This window comes from Melozone crissalis, unplaced genomic scaffold (assembly GCF_028551555.1).
Source record: "Melozone crissalis strain CALT ecotype California unplaced genomic scaffold, PUWL_Pcris_2 ptg000006l_1, whole genome shotgun sequence".
Taxonomy (NCBI): Eukaryota; Metazoa; Chordata; class Aves; order Passeriformes; family Passerellidae; genus Melozone; species Melozone crissalis.
Window position 1 is genome coordinate 47,529,688 of NW_026535784.1, and position 20,351 is coordinate 47,550,038.

The 20,351-nt window shown below is 37.8% G+C and overlaps 1 protein-coding gene across 2 annotated transcripts in view; it reads right to left on the reverse strand.

The window, feature by feature from the left end:
- Nucleotides 1–20,351, reverse strand: part of CCSER1 (coiled-coil serine rich protein 1) — a 603,805-nt gene that overhangs the window by 456,372 nt on the left and 127,082 nt on the right. The window lies entirely within an intron of this gene.

Genomic DNA, 20,351 nt, shown 5'->3' on the forward strand with positions numbered 1-20,351 from the left:
TGTAAATCCCACCAATCATATCTAATTCCACCAAATTCCAGGAAGCCCCATAATTAAACAGTATGAACATCTATTAGAATAAAAAGTGGAGGGTTAGTCATTTGATCTAGGATGTGTAGTGCTGATCATTGTGTGGGCCAAACACGTACATCTGTTAATTCCCAAAGAGTCTTTAAAGACAACTGGTTGACTTCATTAGATAAATTTACCACAGAATAGAGCTGCAGGGTGGTTCATTGGGGAAACAAGGCTCACCCAGACCTCCCTTTCTGGTAGCCTCTGCCATTCTTGGCAAAGCTGCCTCACTGAGTAGTAAGAACAAAAAACACCTCAGCTCCTTGGTGATGGAACGAAACACAACAGCCCAAAACTCCAGTTTTCCAGTAAGAATGGAAAAGGTAGCACTGAAAGTGCCAGTTTCAGGTGTAAGCACAAAGCCATGCCCTGGTAACAGCCATAAGGTACCAGGAGGTGGGAAACCTTTGTCCCTCTTCCTACAGGGCATGGAGGAAATCCCAACAGGGATGCCACCAGCTGCAAGAGCTGTCTGCCTCAAAATTCTCTTTTCAGCCAAGAGAAGAATAATAGTTTTAGTTCTGCTTTTGATCACATTTGGGTTTCTATTTATGTTATGTGATGCCTTCAAGAAAAGGAGAGAAAAAGGAGTGACTGTGACACTGGCATCTTAAAAGAAGGAATATAAAAAGGCCTGCAGGGCATTTCTGTAGGCATAATACAATCCCCTGAAGGAATGACTACTCTAACAACAATATCTTCAACTGTCATTCACTGCAAGTAAAACTGTCAAAACTCAATAGCAAGTGTTTTCAGGAGCACAGTCTCCTGGCTTCAACTGTTATTCTTAGTCTAGCTGAAATAAAGACTGACAGGCAAGCAAGATTAATTTATTGTGTTTTGTATTGAATGGCTGTAGTCACAAGAAATTTACTTCAGCAATTAATACACAGACAAACCTTCAAATGTACAGATTCCCAAGAGAAATTATTAAATAAAATCACGTCGGGTTTCCTTGCAGATTCTAAAAGTTCACCGGGAAAATTACACGAGGTGTTTTTGTTTTGCAGGAGTATGAGGCTATTTGGTTTTCTGTTATAGCTGTGCTGGCAGTCACTAGCAGAAGCACCAGGTACAGCTGCCAGTAGAGCTGTACAACTCTGCAGAATGACAGCCTTTGTCAGCCCCAGTGACAAGCAACTCAGTGATCAGTCCCTGCTATAGCACATTGGTCATAGCACTTCCAGACTCATTCCTGCCTTCACAGAAGTCATTCACATAACTGAATATCAGAAATTTACACCACACATTGAAAAAACTTCTTCTGTAAGAAAGAAGATCTCAGTCTTTGCTCAGGGAAGATATTTTCCACATTTATTATAAAAGACAAGCCATTTATTTTATACTTTTGCTCTCTTTAAGGTGATACACATACAGGAAAGCAAATTCAGCCCAAGTGTGTCTGCAGTCATTTAACAATCCTGCAAACCAGCATGCACAAGCTGGCAGATGGCTACTGCTCCAGCTGAACGCTCCAGTGTAACCACAATGCAGGGGAGAAATGAGCAAAGTGGGTAGGTAATCCCAACAATCCTACAAACCTATCACCCACAGTCTTACCACTCAGTACTCCCACAGCAAAGGGACAGGCCAGCAGGAGCCCCTAGTGACAACCTCTGAACCAAGAGGGGAAATGGAGAGGCTTTAAAGAAGAGCAGGTTAAACAATGGGATAAGACAGAACACACAACACCTTCCTCCTGTGGGCAGCTATGGCAGGCACCCACTAAACCTGGGTGTGAAGGAAAAACACTTGGGTGTTCAAAGGGCTGCCAAGTGAAGGCTCTTCACAGATGTGTTGTGACAGCAAGCAGAAGATGGACTCCAGAAGATCAGTCCAGCAGTTTCCTAGGCTGTTCTCAGAGCTTTTCATGCAGTACCAGGGAAATCATGTTCACAAGTTAGCTATGTGACAAGAAAGGTTAGAGGCAGTTGTGAAATGATACAAAGCCTCCCATGCCACAAAGAAAACTGATAAAGAGAATACTATTTGATGTACCTGCAGTTTCAAAAGTCTGCCCATTTGCACAGCTTGCAGATTTGGCTATGCTTTGTACTCACTGCATATGATTTACTACATTTCAAGGCCAAACGAAACTACTGGGATCATCTCATCTGACATGTGGCACAATCACATCCTGTGGTTCCTCAAAAAGTTCAATATTATAGTCCTGATGTAAAACTTTGAAGAGTTCAGGTCACTGCTATGCCAGGTTTGTAAGTGATCTGAGGAATTCTTCCAATTAATGGTCAAAATAACAGCATAATTTTTCCAATTGATTTTCGGAAGTACAGACTTCTAGCCATACATCCATGCTGCAGATAAAGCATATGCAAGTAATATATATGCATCTTTCCGAAAAGCAATAAAACAATTGATCACTATGTTGATGACTGTTCACACTTTCTCTAAAAGTCTCAACTATTCTAAAAAAAACCCAAATTCAATAGGGCTTGAAGTTCAACCAAGTTTTGAAAGCAATATATTTTACCTTAAAGACAAATAAATTGAAATATGAATAGATTGTACTGAGCAAAAATGGTCGAGATCAAAATGACAGGAATGTGAGACAAGCTCAGCAATCTTGAAGAGCCATTACACCAGATGATTAACAAACACTGCTTAAATGGAGCCCAGCGCAGGATTACAGCCCCAGGAAGAAATAATGCAGACTATCACTATGCCTCTGAAGTGCAGTTTTGGTTCAGAGTAAACCATCAACTCAGTGTGCTGACACTGCAAAAAAGTCCAACACAGGCACATGAATATATACAAACATGGAATTGGTGACTTTGAAGTCACTGAAGTCAAGCACAACTCTGTTACCATTCTAACTTCTCAGAAAGATGACTGAAAGATAAACTACACTCTATGTGATCCTGTATGGGTGAAAATTCCAGACCTCCCCAAACAAGCAGAATTCAAACAAGAGCATTAAAAGAAATTAAATTATTGGGGGAAAAAAACCCACACACTAAACAAAATTGGTAACTGTCTGTCTACAGACATATTTAAATTAGGATTAAAACTAAGATGTGCTACGCAGCTTTAAAATACATACTTGACAAACACACAACTTGGCAAAGTATAATCACCTTGCTGTTTGGGAGGTCGGACATGATGAACTGAGGTCTCCATCTGTTAGAGTCACAAATACTGGTTGTTCCAAGTCACACTTCAAGGGTGTGACACAGATGCTCCAGCTGTACCAACCCTTAAGCCAGTGTTTTTAATTATACAAGCATTCATGGCAAGCAAAATAGCATTAGCCTATATAGAAGCATTTTGGAGGCTGTTTTCTTTAAGAAAGTTACCTAAGCCATTTTCCCCTAGCCCTAATTTTCAAAACTGATATTGATATTTACACTGCAGCCCCACAGAACTCAATGGAGAGAAAGAAGAACCACATAAAAAATGAGATATAAAACTACATGGGGTTAAGTTCTTCAAAAAATATTTTCCTCTGCATAGGTAATTACATGCAGATGTCTGTTCATACTGGCACCCATATGAAAATGTCTGAAAAACTTGAGAGAGGACTACCACAGGACAACAAGGCATCATTCATACAGACTAATGCTGCAAACAGAATAACTAGAACTCAGTTGTGTTCCACCCAGGCCCGTATTACACTTGTTCTAACATCATTAAACATCAAAAAAAATTACCAAAGAAGAATAATTCAAATTCCTAACATGAATCAAATAAAATTTTAACTTCCTAGAAAAATTCAGTTGCTTCTCTCTGTGTTGTGGGTGAAGTTCTCCACAGAAGCAAGTCATACAAAACTTAGAAGCAAAGCAACAGCTAAAGCCAAGCCATTACAAATTCATCAGCTTCTGTTTGGATTCTACCAGTGATACCAAATGCAAAGCAAAGAATGAACAAACAAGTCCGTTTCCTCTTAGTGACAAACAGCAACTTGGAGACTAGATAATAAGAAAATAAACATTTGCATATTATCCCTCTTTGATTTAAACACCTTTCCTCTGGTTTTGGCTCTGAAAAGGAAATAGTGCCATTTAGTGGTCAGGTAGATTTGCTGCACTTTTTAAACTGAATGCAGTAGCTCACACTGACAATAGTAGCACAGGAATTGCAAATGCTGAGAGGTGACACAATCACTATTACTGTTTGTTTTTTTTTTTACTTGAGGAAATACTGTAAATGTTTTTTTTTTTTGAGAAATGTGATGTTTTATTCCAAGCATGATTTACAACCTGCACTAAATATTTTAGCCTTGTCCCCCTCAACAGTAAAGAACTACATGCTGTTCCTCCTGCTCTCCATCAGGTGATAAACTAGGCTCTAAATGTTATGATTACAGAAAAGGATACTGGGAAATTCTGTAGGAGCTGGCAGGAAAGTTAACTCAAAACCTGTTCCACAGAAAGAGTCATTATGTTCTAAACCAGCGAAAGATGTATAGAAAAGACGAGTAAAATCCACGTTACTGATTTTCAGTGAATAACACTCCAGCTGAAGATAAAAATTAAATTGCCAGATTCACCTGGAGCTTTCTCTGGAATCACCAGCTTCAGAATTTCTGAACCCAAGGTGAACTGGTTAAATAGAAGCAAAAAGATGAAAGCTCAATTCTCAAACAGCACCATTTGTCAAAGCAGATGAAGAGTGTTCATGAATATGGAAGACTGGTTGGGCATCTGTGAATCCAGCAAAATCTGGCCTAATGACTATTTAAATAGTGACAACACATTCACAGCCCCACGCTCTGCTTTCCCTTGAGAAATCTTCCATCTTTACTTCAGATGTCATGCCAGAGGCATCCAAGGAACCAGTCAAGTACAACAGATCATGCTGAAAGTTAGCCGAGTGCAAGTGGACCAGATTTCTGGACGTACCTAAAAATTATGACAAACCATTTTTTTCCTAAACCGCAGTGATTCTGGAGTGATATTTTTGCCTACAACTGCATATCAGAGGATGTGGCCTTTTAAAAACCCAGCTATATCCATCAGCCTTCACCACTTGCTCTCAAGGGACAAGACTGTCCTTTACTGTGTATTTATGCAGCTGGCATCTAAACAGTGGCACACAGTAACAACACATACATAAAGAAGTCCAGGCTCCAGAAAAGCTGTAACCTACACAGAGAATCAGAACAAATTGGCTCCAAAGTTTCTGAAACATAGAGCACTCAATGACACTGCTCCATTCTCAGCCAAATGTCAACAGCCAGCCCCTGCATGATGCAATTTAAAACCCTGGCATTCACTGGGAGGAGTCCCCCTAACCTCAACAACACTCCAGACACCGGGGTGCAAAGGTTACCCTTGGCTCTCTAGAGAGAGGGGGACTAATGGGATCTTCAGCATGCAGAGCACCTCTTTGCATTTTGGAACACATGGCCACCAATTCTGGAATCTCCTTCCCACCAGTCCTCTAAGCCACTGCATTTAAGAACGCAATTTACTTGACTCTCTACTGAACAATTATGCTCTTAGCTGATTAGAATTTAAGAGCAGCCCTAAGATTAACACTTGACATTTACTAGAAGCCCTCAAATTTAAAAATGAGAATTATTTGGAAGTCACCCAATATTTTAAATATCATATGTATTAATCAAAATAAAACTTCCCTTCTGATAAAATCTTAAATATAAATGTTATGCACTGCTGTTAATCTACAAAAATATTCAAAACATAAAGATCCAAAAGGTGAAGAAAATACACTTAACACATCATCTTCCTTAAAAACAGCTCTTATAATTGTCCTATATCTTTAATTTGTATCCACTAGTGGCATTTGAACTAGCTAGATGCTTTATACACTCCACAGCATAAGAAAGCTGGGAAATCAGCTATCCAAATTATCTTTATTGCATTTGAAAGAGTAATTCCTGTACTCTGATGTGAGAAGTCATGCATAAAATGTGCTAAAGCACCAATTTAGATCTAAAAAGCGGGCAACACATTTTCTTCTCAGCAAAGATATCTCACTGTATGGTTTCACTTTTTCTTCATATATTCACTAACTCCTCACTGGCTTTGGTGTCAGAGGTACTGCCTAGTCTAAGAACATAAAGCATAAAACACTGTTTTATGTGCTGCAATCCCCTGGGATTAAACACATGACCAAGTCATGTCATTTCCCTGTCAGCCTCTGAACCAATGTTTCAGCAATGTAGATGGCAATGATTATGTACAGAACTATTACCCACAGATGAAAATGCTAAAAAAGAATGATACATTAAAATTTTAAATTGATCCTACTTCTGAATTCTGAGCATCTATTTTGATTTTTACATCTACTAAGGTATTTGTTAAGGATATGTGTTTGTGATACAAAATAATACATTAAACATTTTGCAACCTGTCAAGGCTGAGACTGCAGTAAGACTGTTCAATCTAACTAGCAAATGATTTCCAGACCTGTACTGTCAGTTATAATGATGTCAGAACATAAAATATGAAAGAAAGATTACTTTACATAGTCATGGCTCCTCCTGATAGAGCAGGAAGCAAAGGTTGCACACTACCGTATGGGTTCACTGCAGCTTCACATAGGATATATGTAGGCCCCTCATCCCACAAGAAAGGTCAAGAATGACAGAAGGACCAGCACTCCTCCTCAATCCATTAGAATTCAAGTAACAAGTAGCTAAAGACTGAAAACTAAGTTAGAGAGGAGTCAGGACAACAGTGGGATCTAGGCTGACCATGGAGATCTCAAAGACACACATTTACTGAGGAATACATGAAAGTTTCCTTCTTAAATAACTAATTTAAACTGTTAGTAAACAAAACTAGCCAACAAGTGGTGTCTTTTCAGGATAGTGGAGGTCAGGATTGCTGGCTCTATCAGCCAGAACTAACAGCCCTCAGCTTGGTGTCACAGTTAGCAGCTAAAACCCATGGGGAAGGAAGCTTCTACTGGTTCTGGGGGTGACGCTTATGTCACACTTTCTGTTTTTCAATTGGCATAGCTCTGAAGAACACAGAGGAAGTAGCCTACAGTCCAGTTGAGAGCAAGAGAACTGTTAGCAAACAAGAAGGAGTTAGCAAACCAGAAAGAAACTGGTTGATACAACCTCTGCTCCAGTTTCTTTGTTCAGCAACAGGCTTATGTTAAAATCATCCAGTTATGCCTCTGGGGAGAAAAAACAACAAAAAAAACCCCAAAAATAACAAGAAAAAACCAAAAAAAAAACAACAAAAAAAACAAAACAAAACAAAAAAAACCCACAACAACCACAACAACTCAACAACTGCAGTGAAAGTGTGTATACAGAGTGTATCAAATGTAAAACCTCCTGTAAAATCTAGGATACAGCCGATGTACCCAGTAGCTGTTCTCAACAGGAGTTTCCCACAGCTCAGTTAAAGACTAACACCAAGATGTGGAGCCTGCTGTGGCACTTTAGCATTCGTGAGGTCCTGCAGATGTATGGAGACTGTACAGTCAATCACAACACATACACTGAGCTCTGCTATCTCTTCCTGGGTTGTGGAATATCCAACTTGCCATGAATATAAAGAACATGAAGAAATATTTCTAAATTAATGCATCAAAACCAAATTGAAATTTAGCACAGAGAAAAGTAGTCAGGCAATCTCCAGGTTCTGCCTTGATGACACACTGAAAGCAAGGGAAGTAACAACCATTTGGGGTTTTATACTTTCTCACAGGACAATGAAACATCACAAGCTTGTGGGCCAAGACACTACTACCACTAAAAGCAATACAGTCGCAAGCATCAGGAGGGCACCCAGACAGGGACATCACCAGTGACATGCCCTTAAAAGATGGGAAAACACTGCCATCTTGTTGGAATTTTTGGGTAACATACACTGATACTTACTAAATGTCTTCTAAACAAGGACAAATAAAACTGAAGAAATAATAAACTGATATGAAAGAGAAAGGGTTTCCTTGATAGGCTCCACAGTAAATGTTAAACTAACCATGACTCAAGAAGCTTCTGCATTAGTACTGCCTTCCAGCCTCTAGCTTCTTGCTTTGAAATTCAACAGAACAGTTTTGATTTGCAGAAAAGGAAAGGCAGAAAAACCTACACACCCTGCCCGATTTTCTAGGCACTAAAAGGCCTGAAAAAAGAATCCTGTTTTGTTACTTACGGACTTATTACCAAGTAAGTATCACTTTTACTAAGAAACAAAGTATTTTTTTCCTTTATTAAGGATAGTCTATTCATGCAGGAACTCACACAGAGACTCAAGAGTCTTAGTTTACTCACGCTAAAAAAAAAAATCCCAGACAAAAAAAAAAAAACCAAAAAAACCAAAAACACCCCTCTAGTTTAGGGATTTCAACACTACCAGATACATTCCTGGCCCAGCACTGTACTGCTCCAGACTTATCCCAGCAGAAATCCCAGAAGACAAGGAGGACTGAAAGGGACCATGGGCCCTTTCACCCTGCAGTGATGCTCTGGGAGGGAAGAACGTTCTAGGTGCTGGGTTAAAGCCCTTCCCCTGACTAAGATTTTCATGCTGACAGAGTATCTGATCAGCAAAGTTGCTGCTAATGTCAAAAAGCACTTGGGCTCACTAAGAAAAAAAAACACAATCACACCTTAAATGTCAGCTGCTTTTCACATCTTTTCAATGCCTAAATTTCTTACGGACTTCAGATATGGACCATTGCCTTCCTGATACAGGGAGTGCATGTACCATGAAGACCTTACACTGTAAAAATACCCCACAGGGAGGTTTTATGTAAATGAATAAGCAGAGCTGTGACCCTGATATTTAATGGGAACAATGGCAGAGGTACACTTTGTAGACGGATTTGCTTTTTAAGAATCTCATTAACCTTCATTAATTAGGCATTGGATAAAGAGGGATTACTATTCAAACTCTCAGTACCTTGTGTTGATTTTACAGTGATAGGAGTAAACCTGTAATTGCTCTAGATGAAAAACTCTTTTCGGTTTTTGTTTTCATTGGTATGGCTTGTTAGGCAGACTGCTAAACATGTGAAAACACAGTCTCTGTAGATGTAATTACCTTCTTACCAGGCTGCTAATTACTGCTGAAATTACCAGTGTCATATAAGATTTTAAAATAATTATATAAGATGCAGATAAAGATTAAATTTTCTGTCATGTAAACAAATAAACACTATCAGAATATTCTGTCTGCAAAACACTCTTTCTGTCCAAAGTCACAACTCAGGACCACAAGCTGTACCATCAACAGGTTTTGGAATTTACTGGCATCAGATACACAGGAAAAACAATTTTGGTGGAAGGGCTAGACAGGACGCGGAAACGAGAATGTAGAAGGATAAAATACAATTCTTCCACATTCTGCCATGTATCAGAAAATCAAGCTGGACAAATTTTCCCTAATGCTTAAGAATACTATCAGGGCACAGAAAGTTATAAAAGAGATGAATTAGGCATTTTGTGCTGTTATTTTCTTTGTAGTTTTGAGTTAAGAAAAAAAGTTTTGAGCATATGCCATATTATAATAGGAATATATTTAGTTTTGCAAGATCTTTTCTACAAAAAGATGAGTTTCTCTTCTCTGTTGCTAAGGTCTCTCAGGTAAAGACAGGAGAATGAATGAGAACAGACATAGTTCTAATCCAGAACAGAAACTCCCAGGTTACCATGTTATTCTGGCCCTTTTATAATAATTTCTATATATAGGAACTCCCTGTACTTACAAATCAATTTTTATGAAATGAATTATCACCTCTGTACTGAATTATTTATAGCTAACCCCTTATTATCCCAAATGTACCTAGACAGTCATAGGTAGGGTGAGAAATAAAATAATTAAATTTCTCACCCTATTTCTACCAAAGCTTGCTTCTACAGTACCTTTTCCTTGTGGCCTTAATTCTGGTATTTCAAGCGCTTTATATCCAGTGAATTGCTTCTTGCTTAATTCACATGTTCAATTTAAGCATTTACAGCCACTGAATCACAGCTTTCCTTCAGACCTTCATTTTCCAATCAATGCTCATAGTTGAAACTGTATTTGCAGGAGGATAAAAGTGTATTCCTCTGCATAGTAATAAACTGTTTTGAAATACTATTTAAAGCCTAAGGATTTTTGAAAGTATTTAAGTGTACAAGGTATCACAATCAAACTGGATGTGCATTTTGAGTGAACCTTGAAATAACCTTCACACAAAACTGGAGTGCAAATGAAGAGGCTGGACGCAACAAAAAATGGCCATCATTCCTAAATCCATCACCAATACAGCAAAACCCCCGTGAGTAGATACAAGTAATGTGCACACATTTCCTGAATTGCAGCCTCACATTTTGTCCATCATGTGCAAAAGTAAAGGTGAGGCACCGCTTTTTAACACAGAGGTGCATGTTGCTTTGCTGAAGCTGTACGGCTTCACTGAAGCGAGCTTTAATAGGTCAAAAAGTTTTAACAAGCACAAAATACAACACCTCACTCTTTTTGGATGCTGAACTTCAGTCTGATTTCAACGGTCCATCAGCACCCATATCTGTAGCTCAACAGGGCTGTCTAATCAGTCTCTGGTAGCCTGAGAACAGAAGCATTTTAAATCATCTTCCTAAAACCAGCAAGAGCCTGCCTGGCTAGTTAGAGCAGATATGGAGAATAATGTAGTCCCTGTGCAAGACTGATGTCTCTTCACACACACAGATAACTGGCAGGGGGGGCTTCTGCTTCTAGTTATCCTCTTAGGCACTGAGAGTTTTTTGGAGTAAATGTTAATTTGAATTTTAAGTAACACCCTCCGAAGTCACCATTTATTCCGCAGCTCTGTAAAGGACAGCTAACACCTTAAAATGCTACAGCATTAATTATGTACATAAATCACTACACAAAGGACACACCGCTAATTTTAATCATTAATTGTTTGCTGTTTTCGTTACAAAGACCCAAGGCTTAATTAAGTACCACAGGAATAGTGTTTCATGTTCTCTGACAGACACTGTCATAGATGAAAGTGTTTGGAGACTTTCTTCCTCCTCCCAATTAGACTGGCATCCTCCACACTCATCCTACCAATTCAAGGCACAGTAACAAAGCCTATGAAGGCACCTCACAGAGACAGGCATGACAAGCAGCTACCTGCAGCTGACCACACACCCCCAGAGCTCTTCCCTCAATGCCTCTGAGGCTCTATTGAGTACTCACTCAAACAACTGAACACTGTCATAACATCATTTATGCTGCACATAGCGGAGATACATCACTCATTTTCCAGCTACTCTGAAGTTTTCAGAGACTATTAGAGAGTCTTAGATGGCTGAGGCTGCTTTTACAGTTCAAATTTACTGACTTTGGAGACCTGAACACCACAAGAATCAACTCACACTGTGCTGTTCAGGCAGTTTATTAAAAGGTGTCACAACCTATTTTTTGGAGCAAACCTCCTTTGGTAAGGAGGAAAGGATAAAACTGTGCTGACACTTCTATATGAAAAAGAGCTTCAACAACAGAAGCAGTAGTTACTTTAAAATAAAGAAGTGAGGTAACTCAGGTAACTGTATGTCCACAGCAGTTATGCTCCTCCAATTTCTAAACTAATATTCTGGCTGGTACAATTTATCACACACAGCAGTATGATAGAGCCTCAGATAAAACTTAAGTCTTCTGTCACTAAAAACTTTGCATAAGCGGTTAAAAGCTACAACTCTCTTGCTCTGGATAATCTGAAAGCAATCTTACTTCATTGTTTGCTAAAATTTAGCCTGTGCACACTCTAGTTAACACAAATCCTTCAGCTGCATCCTGATTGTCTTTTAAAACAAACATTGTACAAAGAATCATGTTAAATAGAAGGAGTTCTTTCTTATTTCAAAATATCATCATTTTATTATTTCATAGCAGTTGTATTGATTCAGAGCAACTGACACCTAACAGAAGATGCTAAAGGATTATGGCAAAGAAACAGAAATTATTTCACAGGCTATCCTGAGCTGGAAAGGACTCACAAGGATTATCAAATCAAACTCCTGGGCATGCAAAGGGGAACACTATGAACCATACCATCTGCCTGAGAGCACTGTCCGAGTGCTTAGTGATAATGTAGGATCCTGACACCCCCTATTTCTTCATCTCTAACCCTGGAAGAGTTAGCTTTAATATACTATTTATACTATAATATACTCACTACCTTTAATATACTCTTCCAGGATCTCCTCCTCAGTCATAGCATATTCAGGAGTTTAAGGTGTTCTTCAACCCTCAGATGAACAAACTGAGAACTGATCTGAATTCTGTTATTATTTGTTTTCCCTGTAAACATTAAACACTTTGGGAAATACACTTCATTTAATGACACCCAGGCTGAGAAGAACAAGCTACCTTTCAAGAGCGACATGAGCACCAAAATCAATCTGCTGAAATTGGTAGTATTCAAGCTCACATTTAGGCACCTTGTAAGCATTCATGGATGGTCAAACACAGACAAACAAAGATTAAGTGCAGATCTGAGAGTTCAAGCGCAAATTCAACTGACCGAAGTGAAATTATTTGCCTTCTCTGAGAGTTTCAGACACAAGAATATTTATATTATTCTGGGGGCTGATGTACATATTCACTGAAAATATCATCCCAGCATGACTCTGTGTGGGAGAGTCTCACAATGCCCTGCATTTATTCTCACAATGATTCCAGAGCAACTAAGTTCCATTTACTACCCTAATCTTTTCTTTTCCCTCATGGCACCATCAGAATACTTAACATGGCCTCTGGGTTTCTTTTTAGGCTAATGAACCATTTCTAATATAAATCAAAAGCAACTCACAGCTCTGTTGATTGAAAAACCTGTTGATTAGGATCAAGGATAGAAAAATAGTTGACTTCTTTTTTAATCTTTCTTCCTCTAATGACTTAAAAGATCAAATGCAATGAACAAGTCTAGATATTCAGTTTTGTCAGAAAGCGAGCAGATTAGAATAAGAATATGCAACTGAACAAGATGGTATTTACCTGGGCATTTTCCTTACCACAATGAAGAAATCATATTGTTTCACAAAAATAATGAATTAAAACAAATGTAATGTGATAATTGCCTGTATTTTTAGCTCTGTGTGTATTAAGAGACTGAACTCAATCTCCTTTACAATTAAGTTTAAGCTATCAGTTGATCAGCACATCACTTAGATCTACGAATGCTAGATAAAAACTAAAAAATGACAAAACACGGAAAACTCTCAAGGCAACTGGGTGCAACTTCATAACTTAGATAACAGAAAGCTGATAGGAAACACACTGCAGGAAAAATCCTGTAGTGGCAGAAAAAAAAGAAAGAAGAAAAACAAAAACCAACAAAAACAAAGGCACCAGGTGAGGTAATTAGCTCTTCCCATCTGTAACTTCTGTGCTACTCAGCTCTGCTAGGTCATCTGAATGCTGCTGGTGTAGCAGTGGAAGAGGTAAAACTGGCATGTAAAATTTGAGCAGTAAAGCTTGAGGGTTGTTTGCCTACTGTTGGCAATAGACAGTTTATACTAGTTGGAGCAATAATGACAAATTCCTGTTCAAATACATTGGCTTTCACTGCAGGTATTTGGAAACAACCCAGCAAAATGAGAATGGCTAGACATAGCTGGAGACTGAGTTTATCTCATATTTAGGAAGTCATCTCAATAGCGGCTGAAGTTAGCAACTTAATTTGCTTTGAATTTAAAAGCTAAAATTAATGGCAGCAAAAGAAAACAATTTTCAGCTCAATTTCAGCATAATGAACAGGAGCTGCATACATAAACAACAAAAGTGTTCTGCATTTTAAGATTACATAGTGAACTTGATTCTCCAGCAGTTCTTCAAATGGAATTCCCATTTCAGTCAATTATAGACTGTTTATTTCATTGCTTTTTGAACCTTCAAACATCGCCGCATTTAATTAATTAAACAAACAAGCAACAGTTTGATTAATCAAGTATATAAGCAAAAAGCCATTAAAAATCAGGATCAAGTAAACTTTCTTAGCAACTTCAAAACTCATTACAAGATCACATCAATAATGTTTTGTCAAGAAAATAAATAAAAGACAATAGAAGTGATATTCTGTAGATACACAACTGCATCTGACTACAGCTTTACCACAGAACCTAAGAGGCATCTGGTACTTCAAAAATAGAATCCAGTTGTATTTGCAAGCAAAAGTAAGCAACTGAAATAATTAAAAAATGCTAAATATAACACATGGTATAAGAAGGACATGGAAGGAAAAAAAACACCCAATAAAAAACCCCCCAAACTAGAAACCTCTCAAAATTCCAGTTCACATAAATGACTGACACTAATTATGACAATGACTTGAAACTCCAGTGCATGAAGAAATATTCATCCTACCAAACTGTTTCACATTAATATAATTAGGCTACATTTATGTGTCAATAATTGACATCACTTATTTCTTCCAGCTAAGTGCCTTGAAATTACTTCATACAAAACATAATCAGTGTAGGTTACTATGGTGATCAACATAATTCAGGAATAATTGGGTTATATTTTAAACAAACACATTTGGTTCTTCAACCTGAGGCTCAGAAAACATTCTGTAGGCACTCTGAACTTCAGCTTTCCTGACTAAAGTCCATGACACGGTGAGGAAACTAAGACCTTCTCCAAGAGAACAAGGCATTAAAATGATCTGCCCATGATGCTGAATTATGTATAAAACCCTACCATTCTTTCTGCCAATTATTCATGTTGAGTAATGATATTTGAAACTTATAAAAACAATTACCAGGCAATTTGCCTGTAAATTGATATGGCTGCATTTCACTGATCATTTTTCAGGCATGGTATTCCAGTCAGCAACCTCCCCAGCAGAGCATTCACTGCATCAGGCAGGCCTGACCAGCATTTAGATGAGGAAGCCCTGGAAGAGCAGGAAACACCTGTGTCTTGGGGCTGGGCTGTCGCTTCAACAAGAGCACTACTTCCCTGTCCCAATACCAAACAAGATCATGTTGTGCCTTTTCACAGCTACAGCATAGAAAGACAGATGCTTAGTTTATTAACATAAGCCAAACTACTGGGTTTTTTTCCAGAACTGAAGTGATTCATATCGCCTCATAAAATCAGTGTTTGTTGGCTGGATAAAACATGTCAAAATATTTTCACACAAGAATGGATGGTCAATTATGTGTTCTTTCATAATTTTGCCATCTAATTTTGAAAGAAAGCATTTCTCCACTTCTGCAAATAAACAGATGTTTGCAATATCATAATTAGTAAGTTTTACACTACAGGCATCTCAACTCTCAATACTAGTGGATACCACAAAACAGTACAGAGAAGATCTTATAACCACAGGATCCAGAAAGTCACAAAACAATCCCATCTATGATTTGGTATGGAGCACACTGGTAAGCATAGTTTAAAAAAAGGCTAAGGTGGTTTGCAGTATTTTTGCCTTGTTGTAGCTTCTTTTCCAAACTGGGTTTTAAATCAAGAATACAATTAGTGAGATAATTCCATTAGTATTGATCACAATGCAATTCAAAATGTTATTTTGAAACAAAATACTTTGAGATTCTTCAGGATGCAGAGCTTCAGTTAAAATACAGATGCATGTACAGAAAATATACTTGTGAACAAAACACATTCACATGTAGGATATGTATGATGAGAGCACACCTACAGATCTATCAAAGACAAAATGACAACACAGGGCACTGGAGCCCTTGGACCAGCGCCTTCCTCAGTACAGACTCATTATCACAGCCTGGAGATACAGCACTTGATGCTCCCCATTCCTGATAATCCAGATCAGAATTTCCTGATTGTTTCTATTCACTGTCAGTCAAGACACCAAGCTCCCCGCAGAGCAGTTTGCTTCATCACTGTCAGTTTGAAAGCTATTTACTTTCTCTTTTGTTAAGAGCAAACATCACTTGCAAGATTACAGCAGAAGAAGGCGTAACAAGAAATTCCTCAAACAATCCAGTTGGTATCAGAATCTTATGTGCAAAACGCTTACTGCAAGTTATTAAATTTCAGGATACATTATAGCACTTGGAATCACAGTATATAAACACCTATGAAAAAAAAGAATGCATTCCAAAAAGATCCTTATGTGAGAGAGAATTACTGATGAGCAGAGCATCTTGTAGAGGATTATACAAGACAACCTGTGGCACAGACAGATGCAGATCTCAAATTTCCTGAAGTGAGACTACACACTTTTCCTGCAAACTACATGATTCATTTTTGCTTGGCCACAGTACATCTATAATTCCATTAAAGCTTCTGGGAAGGCCATAAAACCCTAAAAAGAACTGTTCAGGATACATAATATTAACATTAGTGGGAAGTTAGTGATGGTTTAATTTAGGTTATTTATAAAGTAAAATTAAAACTAGTTCAAAAATATATTTATTCTTTGCTAATTTTTACATAGCCTTTATCTGTACACAGTTTATTTTTTAAAAAAAGTCAAAATTAACAAGAAAACTATAACTCCCCTCTGAGTCTTCCCTTTTTTCCTTCTAAAAACCCAGAAATCAATCAAAGTAAACCACAACATTTTGTGACAGCCTAATTACTGACTTCTGGAGGTGCTGCAGAGAATGCACCAATCTGCGCAATACCCTTGAGTGTTAGATCCCTCTGCTAGAATTCCTCTGAATTATGTGACAATTACACAAGATCTCACATTTGCTACCAGAGAGTTCCCTACTGGGTGCAAATAAGAAGAGCATCATTGCTCAAGTGTCACTCCCTGCAAAGTCACCATAGTAAATTCTTTCATCTGACTCAACAGGCACATATTTTAAATGACAGTCCTTGATTCAATTAATCCTCACAAGTAACTTTTACTTTGTTTTAGCATTTAAAACACACTAAGTCTCTAAAGGAAGCTAACAAGTCTACACTAGAAGATAGGAGTCTTTGAAACTCAGATTATCCTTGATCCTTCCCAGTTTCATTAGAGCTGAACCAACTCTATCATCATAAAACACCAAGGAAGACAGTCTGAAAAAACAACATAATCAAGCTGACTTGAATTTTTTAACTGGAGCAAAACTACATCTTTACCAAGCAATTTGCTGGGGTTACTTTCAAAAGCAAAGTTCTGCATCAATTTGGAAACTGAACTCAAGCTCCTAACACAAATATTTCTTTGAAGTAAATATGTTTATAGAATTATAGGGTCTACAGAAAACATTTGTCGCTGTTCTCAAAGCCAATATGCATCTACAAGTTTATAACTATCTCACCAAAAATGCTGATAAAAACAATCTAACCTAAATGACAAATTGAATATTACATCCCCTTCCAAACCATTCCCTAAATACTGAGAAAGTGCTACAGGGCATGAAGAGGTCCCAAGATCACAACCACAAAATCTCATTTGCTACATTAACAGAAATACCAAAATTGCTCCTTGAAGATGACTGAAATTCACAGCTACACTTCATTGGAAACTCTGTGTAACCCATGAGAACTCCCTTTTTCTAACATCTGCTGTGTCACCTCCAGAACAGCTGACAGCTTCTTTCCATTGCAAGTGACAAATGGTGAAACTAATAATCAGTAATGACTCAGCAGCATTGCATGGCAACCACCTCAAGAATCAAGAAAAAAACCAAGTAGCTTTAAGTATTTTGAGCATGTAACAAGTCCTGTTTCTCTAATATTATTGTCGTCATTATAGTGCAAGAGTTCTATTGTCATTACATTGCAAGGGTTCCGTAACACCAGTTTCAGACCTCCTTGATGTTTCTCACAGGCATCTCCTCTAGGCACTGGCTCTTCCTTGTCCTCACAATCACCATCTGACTCCAAATCCCAACAACCCACTCTTTTATAACACTGTTCTTATTGGCTACAGGTGTGGCCTGTTAACATCAGGCCTGCTCCCAATCTTTAGTAATTAGCTCAGCTGCAACTCTTTACGGGATAAGATTACACTCTATACCACCTTCATTTACCCATACTGTATCTCCCTACATATTACCTCACACAAACATGCCTAAATCTTCATCTATTTAAGTACATGGTAATTTTGCAGAATGAGCAACAGTTTAGGAAAAGAGTTTGAAAAAAAATTACAGAAAATAGTCCAAAGCTGTACAATGACCACATTGTAATACTCATTATAGTACTTCCTATAGCAAAGACAACTTTTTAAGTTAATGCATGAAAACCTAGGGTGAAAAGACTGACAAAAAAAACCCAAACAAACAGATGAATGTTTCTAAATCCTATCCTCTGCTCACATGCCACACTGCCCATCACTTCAAAATACTTAGGTACGCTAAATGCAAGAAAAGGTTTTAGCTTATTCTTGCAATCTGGGCAGCTGTACTAAACAGAATAATCCACATGAATAGCAAGATAGAAGAAGCAGGAAAAAAAAAGAACAAAAAAAACCCCACCAAAACTACCAAGATCATGAAAGAGCAGAAGACCAAGTTCCACTGCACCAGCACATGAGAAATTACAGCTCACCACATTATTAACAACCTAAAGGACAATGCCCTCAAAGACCAACTTCTTCCTGTAAGCAATCCGCGCATAATCTCCTTTATTTTTACATCCGTGCATATCCTACTTGATGTCTGTATGCACTGTATCAGATAAAGCAAATATGGACAGCATTATGATTTTTATCAAATCGTAACACCTTATACTGCAACTGTCAGTGCTCCATAACTCCATAAAATCACTTTAATCAGTGCACACCACCTCAATAAATTGTTTGATTACTTGTACCTGAACAGCAGGGTAAGGAGCAGAGGTTAAATCACTTAATGGCAGAAACTACATACTCAGCTAGAAGCTAAGAAGCCATTAAAACACAGAAGATTTAGCCTCTGCTTGTTGAGACAAAACTGCTTTTCCCAAAATTATGATTTCATCCCACAACACACAAACACTTACAAAGTAACCTCTGAGTCTTTCCCTAGTTTTTGACTAATTTTTCCCAGTGGGAGTATTCAAGATGGTAGTATTAGAGATCATGTCAAAGATGGAAAAGCTTATAAAAATATTGGGCTCAAAAAATCTTGTTTGGAAGAGAGCAATTTTAGTCACCTACTGAGACAGTCTATTGGAAAATACATGCTCAAGATACAAAAATCAGAAATGAAACTGTGAGATGATGGTCTTAGGCTAGGTAAGAAAATCAAATATCCTTATTAAGAATCCCCTATTTAGATTATTTTTTTTTTAATTAATTTAGCTTTTTAGGAATCTACCTATGTGATCAAGGCTGCCAGGAAAGACAAAGTTAAACATAGACCATTCAACTTGTTAGGCTGACAGCGGAAATTACTTAGAACAATAAGCAACACAGACCCCCAATAATGTCTTCTGGTAGATGGAAAATATCAAGGCATCATATTCATGCAAGAGAACAAAATTATTTTAAGATCAGAGATAGCAAAGGACCTAATCTGCTTCCTATCTCTTTCTACTTTCTATTAAAGAACCAGTCTCACATCACTTCTAAACAGAGCTGGACTGGGTTAAAAGGCATGCTGAGATTTTAAATTAACCTTGAATAAGTTATTTTTGCTTCAGATTTTCTTTCCCCTCCTCCTAATTGCTTCCATGGTCTGATCAGGCTAGTGAGTGTACCAAGTCTTATAAGAAAAATAAATCTGTTTAATAAAAATTTTCTTTAGGAATAAAGCCTTCTTACTACCTATTTCTACACTGCTTGGATGATTAGGAAATAGTCAGAAATTATGTCCTCATTGTTTTGGGAAAATAGCAGAGTTTGTATGGACTAAGACTCACTAGGGAGGAGTACTTTCTGAAGGCTTTTTTTCTCAAACAGATAATAACATTTTAATTTAAGGACGCGCACTGTGCTTTGCTACCAATTCTAATTCTCCCTGCAATACAAATAAAACTGCTGTGCTAGCTTCAAATCTCTTTCTTTCATATCCATTCCTAGAAAACACTTGAAATTAAACATGGCATCCCCAAATTTATTTACCGGAAAAATTATCATTATCCTCAATACGACCTTTTGTTCCTCTAAACTATGCTGCTGTTGCTAATAGATCAGTCCATACAATGACAAATTTCCTATGGAGTTTATTCTTTTATCCTGTGTTAGCAATATTGTACTCATATATACTTTTAGCCACAGCCACTTTTTGTCTTAATCATGTTTAAGGCAAAGAACAGAAACCGAGTAGCTATTAAAGAAAGCAGTCTCACAGGGGGCACTGGATGTGTCAAGTCCAGGCTCCAAAGCCTGAGGTCACTTAGGAATGAGCTTAAATCTAAAGGCTGTGATGCCCCTGACTTCAGTGGAGCTAGCTATGTGCCTTAGGCTAAATATGCTCTTAATTTTTCACTGAGATGTTCTCACAGCCA